The sequence below is a fragment of the Muntiacus reevesi genome, chromosome 3 (assembly GCF_963930625.1).
Source record: "Muntiacus reevesi chromosome 3, mMunRee1.1, whole genome shotgun sequence".
Lineage (NCBI taxonomy): Eukaryota > Metazoa > Chordata > Mammalia > Artiodactyla > Cervidae > Muntiacus > Muntiacus reevesi.
The window spans coordinates 253,141,468-253,154,108 of record NC_089251.1 but is presented as its reverse complement, the minus strand read 5'-3'; positions in this window follow the sequence as shown (position 1 = coordinate 253,154,108).

Genomic DNA, 12,641 nt, shown 5'->3' with positions numbered 1-12,641 from the left:
GAGGGAAGGAAGAGAACTATTTTAGAATAAAAGGAGTTGAAGAGATATCATTTAAGAGATTCACATGCAATGTTTGGTCCTTAATTATATCTTGATTTTTAAGATACAACTAGATATTCTGGGAGAAAATGAGGGAAATTTGAATATGTGGTTATGTATGAGAATGTGTTTTATTTAAATTTAGAAACATATACTACAATGTTTAGGTAAATTCTTCCAGATCTATAATTTACTTTAGCCCTTTCTTTATATAAGAGAGGAAACAATATTATATTTATATGCAAGTAGTAGTTATATGTGTATTAATTCAACTTTTCTGTACTATTGAAAAATTTACCAGAAAATGCTTTTTGAAAAGAACAAACAAAAAAGTCTTTCTGGGCAAAGGAGGGGAAAGCCATATAGCAGCTTTACCAGAGCACTGATATATAGAGTTACACTAGAAGGACAGAATCCAACTAAGTCACACACAAAAAAAACAGGCAGAGAAAATAGATTCAGAAAAGAAAGTACAAGACCTACAGTGATGCCCCGAGATACTTGCACATAACTCAGTGGTCTTTACACTCTTTGGACAGCTCTCATCCATGGCATAGGGGCTGACAACATACTGGGCATTGTTACAAAGAAAACTGAGCCCTTGACCCTTTGCCCTCTGACCCTCTTTCCCCTGTTTGCAAATTTCAGCTACTAACCTTCCTAATCATTTTCTAAAGGGACCATACTGATTTTTATATTAGTCTTTAGTTGTGTATCTCTCTCCTTTTATACCTATTTCAAATCTCATCAGAAGGTTCTGAAAACAGCAGCATCACTTTCATATGTTTCCATCTCTTTTAACTTGCATGAGTCTTTTTCTTTCATATTTTGAAAGTTGTTTTTGATAGCACTCAAGCTTGGAAGATTTTTCGCTTTCTATATTTTCAGGCTATAAAAGTATGTCCATCATATCTCTTGTTTGGAATCTGTCCCCCTAAAACCAACAAGACACATGCTTCTGTCCACGGTGCCCTTTCCAGGACTGCACAAGGACTCGGACGGCAGCAGACCTTCTGCCCCAAGTTCTAGAACAATCCAATCCAACAGCCAATTCTTCTTCATGGCCTAGAATTAGTCTCAGAGTAGTAGCTTCCAAGTTTCTAACTCTGATTTCTGAAAAATTATATAATCAAAAAAAAAAAAGTAAAGAATTTAATACTGGGTGCTATTTAACTGGAGTGATTAAAGAGAAATCTGAATACCTGAATTTCCTAAAATTAATATTGAATTTGTGATCTGTGGAAAGATTAGGACTTCCTTTCCTCCACTTGGCCACTTAAATTTATCCATTTATACTCACTTAAATGCTCAATTATTATGTCCTTGATTTCCCCAGGTATTCCTCTATAACATACTTCATTACTCCATCTTATCTTCTGCTGGTTTTTGTCAAATTTTTACAAAATATAAGAAGCAGAGTTGGAATTAGAAAACGAAAGTTGACTTCCTGTGAGAGCTGACTCTATTACAGCACTTTCTCACCAGCACGAAAGAACAAGCTGGTGAGAGAAGAGACTTTCATAAGAAAGCAACTATTAGCTCCTATTAGTGAGGGAGAGGAAAGCTAGACATAAGCAACCATATCTCCTAAGGAATTCGGTTTAGGAACGATTTTTAAAAATCCAAGTTTTTAGCAGAGCAACATTGGTGCAAATAAGCCAAAGAAGAGAACTTGTGTAGCAGAGGGACGGCGTGGGCAAAACTCCAAGAGAATTAAACCCTCCTCATAGGTGTGACCGTTACAGTGTTGTAGAACCCAGGGGATGTTTGTGGCTTCTTCTGAGACTGGGTCTCAAGCAAACCATTATCCAAATAGAGTCACCACTATCACATTTAATGCCGGCTAACTCCATGCGAGGGAGAATGCCCAACACAAAAGAATATCATGGCCTGGGACCAGTATTGACTCTGCTGCTGCTAAGTCGCTTCAGTCGTGTCCGACTCTGTGCGACCCCATAGACGGCAGCCCACCAGGCTCCCCCGTCCCTGGGATTCTCCAGGCAAGAATACTGGAGTGGGTTGCCATTTCCTTCTCCTGCGCATGAAAGTGAAAAGTAAAAGTGTAGTCACTCAGTCGTGTCCGACTCTTAGCAACCCCATGGACTGCAACCTACCAAGCTCCTCTGTCCATGGGATTTTCCAGGCAAGAGTACTGGAGTGGGGTGCCATTGCCTTCTCCGAGCATTGATTCTACTAGTTATTTATTTGTCAATTGTACTCATAATACACAGAAATCATTTTTAAAAGCCCATGTATTAGGACTGTTTATATTAGATCAACCCTTATGTGTAGGTTAAGGGAGATCCTCCATAGATGCCCTTTTTCATGTGAGAACTTCATATGCTTCAGCCTCTGGAACAGAAGGGTAGGACAAGTAATTTAGAAAGAATACAGAAACGTGTCAGGTGAGACTCTAGTAGAAGGGAGCTTGTAGCTACCCTACATGAGTATAAAATACTAGATTCATAATAATTCTCAAGGTACTAAGAACCGTTAAAATTGTCTCAGAACCAGGTTAGTGATTTAGGGAAATCTTGAAAGAGAAAGAGTCCAGGTGGCTAGAAATGGTAATGTTCAATCAGAGAAAAAGGAAAGAATACAGAAGCTACAGATGTGGATATTTAGCAGAATCTAAATACTCAATAACTGATTATTATAGAGTTTAGTTTGTGAACACTATAAACAATGCAATAATTGCTAAAAGAATTGTAATATTTTGAACCAACAGCCAAATCATACCTAACAGTGAAACAGACAGAAGAGACAATTTAGAAATAATAAAACTGGAAAATTGAATACAAATTTTTCATTATTTCCAGATGATATAATTGTGTAATCAGACAGTTATAATCAATTGAAAACTCATTTTAATTAATAAAGCAGTTCAGGAAATTAGCTAAATAAAAGATAAATAAAAATCAATAGCTTTTCTATATTTTGTCAGCCACCATTAGACATTTTAATAGAAGCAAAATCAGAGCGATGACACCTGGCTAGTAATGCATGAATCAGCCTTGTACAGCTTCCAAGGGAAACACGAAAATTCAAAAAAAAGATGAACAGTCTTAACAATGCTGAAAATTAAGACTATAGGCCAAACTACTGTAGGGACTGAAAAAAATTGGCACCAATTACAAGAACTATTTAGATCAAATGGCTATTATAATTTGTGGCCAAGTCATATGTATATGTTCATTATTCATAGCAGTCAAGCAACGGTGCTTCATTTTTTTAACCTTAAACAATTAATTATAAAAATGTAGGGTCAGGCATATTTTAAAATTAAAGGCTAAAAACTAACAAAGTGTAAGACAATGCAAAATATGAAAATAATTCAAAGAGAACAAAAATAGCAACAACAAAAAAATTGTCCACATAGCAAAAGGTAGTTGGAAAAGGAGAAAAAGAAGAAGGAGGAGGGGTGGGGTGGAGAGAAAAAATGAACCAAAAACAGAAAATGTAAAGCAATATGGGAATAACAGGCAAGTAAAACACTCAATTATGGCAATAAGTAAAAATGGGTTAAAAACAAAGTCTCCAGTAATGAACTTTAAAAAAATTAAATGCAACTACACATTGTTTATAAGAATCACACTTAAGAAAATGTGACATAAAAATATTAGATATATAAATATATGGAAATGTTTATCAAACACAAAAGGATACAAAATTAATATCAAAGTGATACAAATACAAAGATCATCGGCAAATAAAATGATATATTAAAAAACAAGAAAAGGTTATAACTAGCATGAACCATTATGCATCCATTAAAAGCAACAAAAAGTACAAGTGTAACTGAGCAAGACCCTATGGGACCTTCCCAGGACAGACCCCTACCCCACATTTTCTGCCTGCCTTTTTTTGGTAGAAAATCTAGTCTCCCAGGCCTCTCCTGAGTCACAAAATTTGACTCAAGAATTAACTACTGAAAAGATGTGAACAAAAGTAACAGTGGGGAGAACTGATAACAATTTAAGTAGTAAATCAGCCATATAGCAGTCATAGAATCTTTAATTCCTCCTTGAAATACACAAATAGCAGTGTCTGACACACATTCCTGAGTGATTTTACAAGTGAAAGAAGTTAACCATATGGTGACCATGAACACAGAGACCCCAGATCAGCTGAAGCCTGAGGACTGACAAAGTTAACACATGACACTGCCCAGTTACCTTACCATCAGCCAAGCAGAGAATTGTGCACAAGGCTGATCACATATCCCATGTTCTCCTCCCTCATCTTGCCCTTAAAAACTTCCCCAAAACCCACTGCAGAGTATGTGGTTTTTGAGCATTTGTGCCTGCATTCCTTATTGGACACCTAAAATAAATGCTGCGTTTTCCTTCATAACACATGTCAATAGACTGGCTTTACCCTGAATGGGGGAGGGCACCCAAGTTTGGTTCAGTAATACAAGAGTAATTTTTTTTATTTTTTTTTTTAGAAAATACAAGGAGAAATTGACAAAATCACAATCAAATGGGAGGTGGTATAAGATTCTTGGCTTCCCAGGTGGCTTAGTGGTAAAGACTCTGCCTGTCAATGCAGGAGATGCAAGAGACCATGTTCTATCCCTGAGCTGCGAAGATCCCCTGGAGGAGGAAATGGCAGTCCACTCCAGTAATCTTGCCTGGAGAATTCCATGGACAGAGGAGTCTGGAGGGCGACAGTTCATAGGGTCACAAAGAGTCAGACACAACTGAGCATGCACACATGCAACATAACATTAGTTGTTCAGTCAACATACCATTAGATTGTTCAACCATCAATCAAACTCAGTCTTCGATTGATCAATTAAAAAAATGAATCTGAATAGAATAATAATATAGACCAAACTTTGGATCCACAAGTAGCTTTTTTAGCTATATAGTTTACATTTACCAGCAGAAAAAAGACTTTTTATTCATTCAACAAGTACTAATTATAATCTATGTGCAAGATAACCCTGGTACCCTGAGTCAAAGATAATGCCATTGTGTTGGTCATAAAAAGAACTCCCCAAAAAAAAAAAAAAAAAAAAAAAAGAACTCCCCAAAGCAACAGTTGTTTTTACTACACTCTCTGATCACAATCTAACAAAACTAGAATTAAATACACACACATACACACCATTTTTTAAATACTCCTAAGGAGAACTGAAATAAAAACTGCAATTAGTAATATTTATAAATTAGTGGTAATGAAAGCATTGCATATAAAAAACATAAAGGGTATAGAAAAATTTAACTCATGTCAATCTATGGTTTTAAATGATATCATTATTAAATAGGAAATATTAAAACTTAATAACCAAATTATTCAATTCCAGATAGAAAGATGAAAGAGAACATAAGTAAATTAGGCCTGGTTAGACTATAGAAAGTTGAAAGAGTCCATCCTCTCACCCTAACAACCAAAACAAACCACAAGTTAAAAAATCAAAATTTTTAAGCCAATCAGAAATCTAAGGATATAAAGATATTAAATAAGTTAATTCAAGAAATGAAAAAGCTCTGCATAGGAGAAAGGAGACCACAGCTGCTTTTATCTCAAGCATAATGACAAGAATGAGGACAAACGTACCCCTGATGTGTTTAAGGAGGAATTCCACATGGAATACACTAGAATTCAAAGGAACCTCTGTCACAGGGTCTCTCTGAACCCATATGCCAACCTTTTCCCACAGTTCTTTACTTGATACAAAAACAATTCCCCAGCAACTCAGAAAGCTGGTAGTCAGAATATAAAGGAGAGAAAAATCACCGAGTTTGGAAAACCGGTGGCTCACCCATAAAGCACTAAAGAATTTCCTGCCAGGGGTTCATCTCCAAACATTTTTGAAAGGAAGTCTTGATCCTACTCTAAGAGGTTGAAGCCACTGGTGAACTGAATCAATCAAGCAAAAACTAAAAAATTAATTAGTAACAGATCAGCTCAACAACAACAAATGACCACACTTACTTTGGTGCCACTCTATCAATATGGCCAAAAAAGTAGCATGCTCTTTTAGGAGGTAATATTAACTTCAGTGTCAAGTATCTTTTTATGTACAATGCTTTCTATGAAATTAAACATTCAGAGACACCCCAAAAAAGCATGAAATAGCAGCCTGCAATCAAGATAGAAAAGATCTACAGGAGAGCTAGAGACTGCTCAAAAGTTGGAATTATTAGACTTTCATATCTAATAAAAATATTAACAGATCTGGTGGAAATGTGGACAACATGCATGAAGACAGAGAATTTCAGCATTGAGTTGCAAGCAGAAATAAAGGGGTGCTGGAAATGTAAAATACAGTCGCAGAAATTTTGACTGGATATATATCGCAGTAAACATCCTCACTTTATTCTAGATCTTAGAGGAAGAACATTCATGAAGTTAATGAAGTAACCATTAGGCATGGCAATCCACTCCAGTATGCTTGCCTGGAGAATCCCCATGGACAAAGGAGTCTGGTGGGCTACAGTCCATGGGGTCACAAAGAGTCAGACACAATTGAGTGACTAAGCATGCGCACACATTAATGAAGTAAACTGGGGCTTCTCTGGTGGCTCAGCAGTAAAGAGCCTGCTTGCCAATGCAAGAGACATGGGTTCAATCCCTAGTCAGAAGATCCCCTGGAGAAGGAATACGCCAGTATTTTTGCCTGGGAAATCCCATGGACAGAGGATCCTAGTGGACTACAGTTCATGGGGTTACAAAGAGTCAGACATGACTTAGGGACTAAACAACAACAACATGAAGCTAATCACAAGGTTGGAGGACAGGAAGGACAAGTTTTTTCTTCTTTTATTAGATGTCTTAGCATTGAAGAAATATCCTTTTGGGTTTGTTGGGGGTTCATTTTATTATAAACAGGGGTCAAATTTTGTCACATTTTTTTGCATCAATTTAGATAATTTAATTGGCATCAGAAGTGGGATTCTCTAGAACAATCCTGAAAAGGGTGAAGGGACAAGGACTGATGAACCTTTAACACTGAGTTAGCTAGCAAGTTACCTGTAACATGAGACAGCAGTCACACCACCGGTTACTGGAGGTAAAGAATTTCATTCAGAAATGACAGAACCAACACCCAAAGACTTGGCTCCCTAAATACATAAAAAAATGCAAAGTCAAGACAAACAAGCTAAATATATAATCCTTCTGGTTATCCTTGTCTGCAATAGCTAAAATCAAAGAAAAGCAAAGTATTGAGGTAAATTGTGGTGCTAGATCATGCTCAGATTTTAGTCTCTAGCCTTAGGGCCATGATCAAAAGAAAAAATTTGTGCTGGAAAAGCAAATAGCACTTCTACATCTGGTTGGACTTTCCAGGTGGCACTAGTGGTAAAGAATCTGCCTACCCAAGCAGGAGATGCAAGAGACACTGGTTTGATACCTGGAAGATCCCCTGGAGAAGGAAATGGCAACCCACTCCAGTATTCTTGCCTGGAAAATTTCATGGATAGAGGAGCCGGATGGGCTACAGTTCATGAGGCCACAAGAATCAAAGATGACTGAGCACAAACACACACACACACGTAACCTCTGGTTACCAAAAAGATAGCTAGGGGAGATGGACAAAAGACTATTGAAATCAGAAAGTGTAATATGAAGTAGTTTTCTAATTTTATGGATCAATGTCATCAGCTTCCTGGAAAACATTTACTAAATTGATAATGACAGTGAGAAATTTAGGGGCAGTTTTTTGGTTTTGTATGTTGCAGAATGGAGGAGTGTGTTTGAACTGATGCAAGACCCATCTCTCTACTGAACAATCACAGACAACTGTAGAATTTCTCTGGGAGGAAAGACCCTGAATAGAGCTGACAAGAAGACCATGTGAGACAACTATTGGTGATGCTGAGAGGCTATGAATTGGGTCCTACAGGAATGGACAGTTACTCTAGACAGAGATTTGCATAGCTGGTGGCAGATGCAAATGCTCAAAACACTGTGAAAGGACTGGGACAGAGCTTACTATACCAATCTGGATCACCAAATGACATTCCTTTAGACCAAGGAGCTCAGTGTACAGCCAATAGTCCGACAATATTTTAATGATAATTCATAAAATGTAGCAGTGGTTTTTAAATTTTCATTTTCAGTGTTTGAAACCTGAGTTGAACTCATGCACAACTATGATAAAGGAACAGCATACTGTTTTATTAACTGAAAGACCTGCTTCATTTTAATATAATTCTTCATTTATTTGTTCTCTATATTCACCTAAAAAGCTCATAAATTGCATCTTCTCCATAAACTATTTGGTGTCTACAAGAGTAGCACACAGCAAATGAACAAAAATCTGTAAAGGTAATGGAAATGATAGTGTTGATGACAATGAATGATACGTAGATAAAAAGTATACATAGCTAATTGAAAAAATTTCCATTTCATTATTAAAGAGTATCTAGGAACAAGGAGAACAAAAGAAGAATAGTTAACAGAAAAAAAAATTATCAGATTTTTAAAAGCAAAATCCAAAGGGAAGGTGGAAAAGGAAGCAAAGAAAGAAATCACTTAACAAAACCATTCAGTAAAACATGTAATAAGAACCAGGAAATGCCTACAGCACTGATACAACAGCAATTAGATCCACATTTTCCATTAACATTCTATTTGATGCCTCAGGGAGTCTCAGCTCACATTCCTGGGAGACATTATTCTTGAAGGTTGGTTTGCTTCTTGTCTTGTCCTTTTTTCTTTCAGAATTATTAAACTCTATCAATGGTATTAAAACAAATGTCTATCATGGGCAAGAAATTGCTTGTAATAAGAATTTGATTGTTTTGCGATTGGATTACTCGATTATTTTGATTTTGATTGAGTACAGGGCATGATGAATGGGCATTGCCATTTTACATTAATTCATTAATAATAGATAATCATTCCTTTATATTCAGTAAATGCCATTTTGTACATTTTTCCCCATAATTCTTAATACCATGGTAGTGGTAAAAGCAGCATGAGAGAAACTACAGGCTTCTCCAAGGCCAAGATCATATGGGATGTAGTCATCAATATTAAAGCTGGAAAGGATGTAAGAGCTTATCTATTTGAACTTTCTCATTTTGATACAGGAAAAGTTTTCAGTTCATTGAGACTCACCCAGAAACACACAGGTGGGTTAGCTGCAGATCTAAAGTAAAGCCACAATCTCCTCACTACATTTTTGCTACTCCCCACTTTGCACATTTCATAATCCATCATATTCTGTAGTCAAACTGGGAATCAATTTGTCTTAATTGGGGTTTTCCCAAGAAACAGAATCAATGGGATGTATTCATATTTAGAAAGAAATTTATTATTAGGAATTGGCTCAGATCTTTGTGGATGCTGGCAAGTCCAAAATCTGCAGTATGGGCATAGTTAAGGGAAATTCACACAAGGATCATAAAGATATATCTACCTTAAGTCACAAAGGAAGCTTTCATTCAAGTCTCAAAGTTTATGGATAGGAGCCGAATTTACAGACATTAAAATTCCACCACTATAATTCTGACCAGGTTTTGATATTTCAGACAAAATGAAATCATTTAAATGTAAAAGAATTATTCATTATCTTCCATTCTTATCTTCTGATGCATTTGGATTTCTGATCTATACTCACAAGCAGTAAGTTTACTTTGAGTACCATTCAAGGCAGTTGCTATTGCAAAATGACTTGAATATGAAACTAGTCTTTTTAGGGTCACCATCTGTTGTTCATGACACTTAAAATAAAGGAGATTTCAGTTGCTAAATATTCCACAGAAACATATGAAGAGAATTCAAAAGGTTTGGGTTTCTAAGAAAATATAATATCCTGTAAGCACAATGAAACCCTTTCTTCAAAGTGTTTGTAACAAAGAAGTGCTTAATTATGTTTGATATACATAGATCTTTTCTTTAAAAAAAAAGTAATACATGAGTTAGATCAAGCCTTCTGAAAATGAGTGGAATGATGAAAATCAGTGATATTCTTATTTATAATCATGTAAGGAGAGAAATTAATGAAGGTAAAGCAATCCACAAAGTAAATGGCTCTGAAAAGGCTAACTGACGTGTTCCCCTTATTTTAGACATAAATATGCATCAATTGTGCAATGACAGAGTTGAGGTTTGAAGGCCAAGTGGTCTAACAGTGTTTCTCTAGAGGGGTTAATCAGAGTTCCTAGGCCTAAGAGACTCATTTTTAAATGATCTGAATATGTTAGAATGTCCCATAGGAATAACTGATGAATACTAATTAAGATTCTAAATTCCTTGCAAATAAAAAGTTAAAAGACATATGTTTAGACATAAGAGTACCTGCTAGTAATGTTCTGAGCGCCTTGGATGAAGGGTTTGCAAGAACGGCTCAGTTGGACTATTACAGAAGAATAGGAGCTGCCATCTTTTGTGAACCACTCTAATCTATAATAATCTACCCTGTCAATAAACCAGTTAAACTGTGGCTTTGTCAGAGAGCCGGGGTCAGAAAGTATTATCGTAGATTGTCATTTTGCTCTCTACATGGTGCACTACACATCATTTTAAAATGATATGCTGTGTTCAATATTTTATATGACTGAAGGATAACTCTAGACTTGAATTTATTGCCACACATACCTGCAGCTAAATCATATAATATTACTTCAAACACTATTTTCAAGATATCAGCTAGCATAACTGATGATAAACTATTTTATATATAAATTCATTTTGTCTCATTTTTCATTTTCCACTTTACTGCTTTATAGCTATATAAAATATCTTACACCTGGAAAATTCTTTGACATCTTTACATATAATCTAATTCTGTTGGAGTTGGATACCTAAAAAAGAAAACTTGTTCCCTTGATGAAAAATACTTTAAGGGTTTTTTTTTCTCTTTTTTATCTTGGAGTTGCTATGATTTGGGGAAGAGCTCTTTGGGGACAAAAATCAATGCCTTCCTATTGCAAATGCTTGTTTTCAATATAACTGAAGAAAAAAATCAGGATACAAATGTTTTGTTACATTTGTCTCTGAAATACTGATATCTTGTGCAAATATCAATTCATCCTGAATTTCAATTGCAATTTTATTTAATTGTCCTCAACTTGCCTCACAGTGACTATTTCAGCATGTAAACATCAGCAATCATCTTACATTCCAAAGTTTAAACCAGCAACCTCATTCAATAAAAATCAATGAGGTGCTTTCCAAGACATTGTATCATTTAGTATATAGAAAACTCAATAAAACAAGAGTGTTCTTACTTAAAAGAAAGAAGAAACTTGTTTAATATGGGCAGAGATCACACAATGATTACAGAGAACATTTATCCCTTTGAAATAAAAATATTGACCAACAACCTGAAGACAGATTTGCTCACACAGTTTTTTTTTTTCCTTTTCTGAAAATGTTATGACAGCCTAGCAATATAATTAAGTGAAGAGAGACCAGGATATCTAAGTACAGAGACTGACATTGTATTCGTTTTTCACAGTTTTAATAAAACCTCTTAATGTGATGTGAGGCCCACAAGCTAATAACTACAGCTCCTAATTTTCTTTTTTCATTATTAAAAAAAAATTTTTTTCAAACTTTAAATTTTATTTTTATTGTGGTATAATCAATTAACAATATTGTGGTAGTTTCAGGTAAACAGTGAAGGAACTCAGCCATCCATATACACATATCCACTTTCCCCCAAACCCCGCTCCCATCTAGGCTGCCACGTAACATTGAGTACATTTCCATGTGCTATACTGCTGATTATCCATTTGGAATATACTATGTATACATGACCTTCTCAAAGTCCCTAACTATCCCTCTCCTAGCAGCCATAAGTTCGTTTTCTAAGTCTGTGAGTCTCTCTGTTTTGTAAGTTCATTTGTATCATTTCTTTTTAGATTCCACATATAAGAGATGTCATATGATATTTCTTCTTTCTATCTGACTCACTTCACTCAATATGGCACTCTCTAGGCCCAACCATATTGCAGCAAATGGCAGTATTTCATTCTTTTTAATGGCTGAGCAATATTCCATTGTATATATAGGTACCATATCTTCTTTATCCATTCCTCTGTCTACTGGCATTTAGGTTGCTTCCATGTCTTGACTATTCTAAACAGTACTGCAATGAACATTGGAGTGTACAGCTCCTCATTCTCTTAAACTCAAGGCCATTTAGGCACAGTGGTTGCAGTGTTAAAGCAGAAGCCAAATTAGCCAAAGGAATTCTGCACAATTATTTTGTACAATGTACACTCAGTCTATAAGGAATTATATCTTGATATCCAGGATCACATGCCAGTAGATTGTGGTTAATAAAATAGCATAAGATTTTACAAAAATAATCTACACAGATCAAACACATGACTGTGTAATGGGCATTTACCTATGACTAACCTCTGAAGGTCCTGGATGTAATATTATATCTCGAGTCGAGATAAGTCAAGAAGAAAGATGATGCAGGGAGCAGATGAGCCAGCTATCTGTGTCTCTCTCACTCAAGTATAGATAAAGTCTATGTAACTTCGGTAAATTAATTGGTGTCTCGTTCTCAACTCCCTTTCCCACCTCCATAAAATAAAAATGATGATGGCTGCTAAGTTTTATGGGGATGCCAAGATATGAAAAGATTATCTTTTCCATCTACACTCTAAATTCTGAGATGAAATACT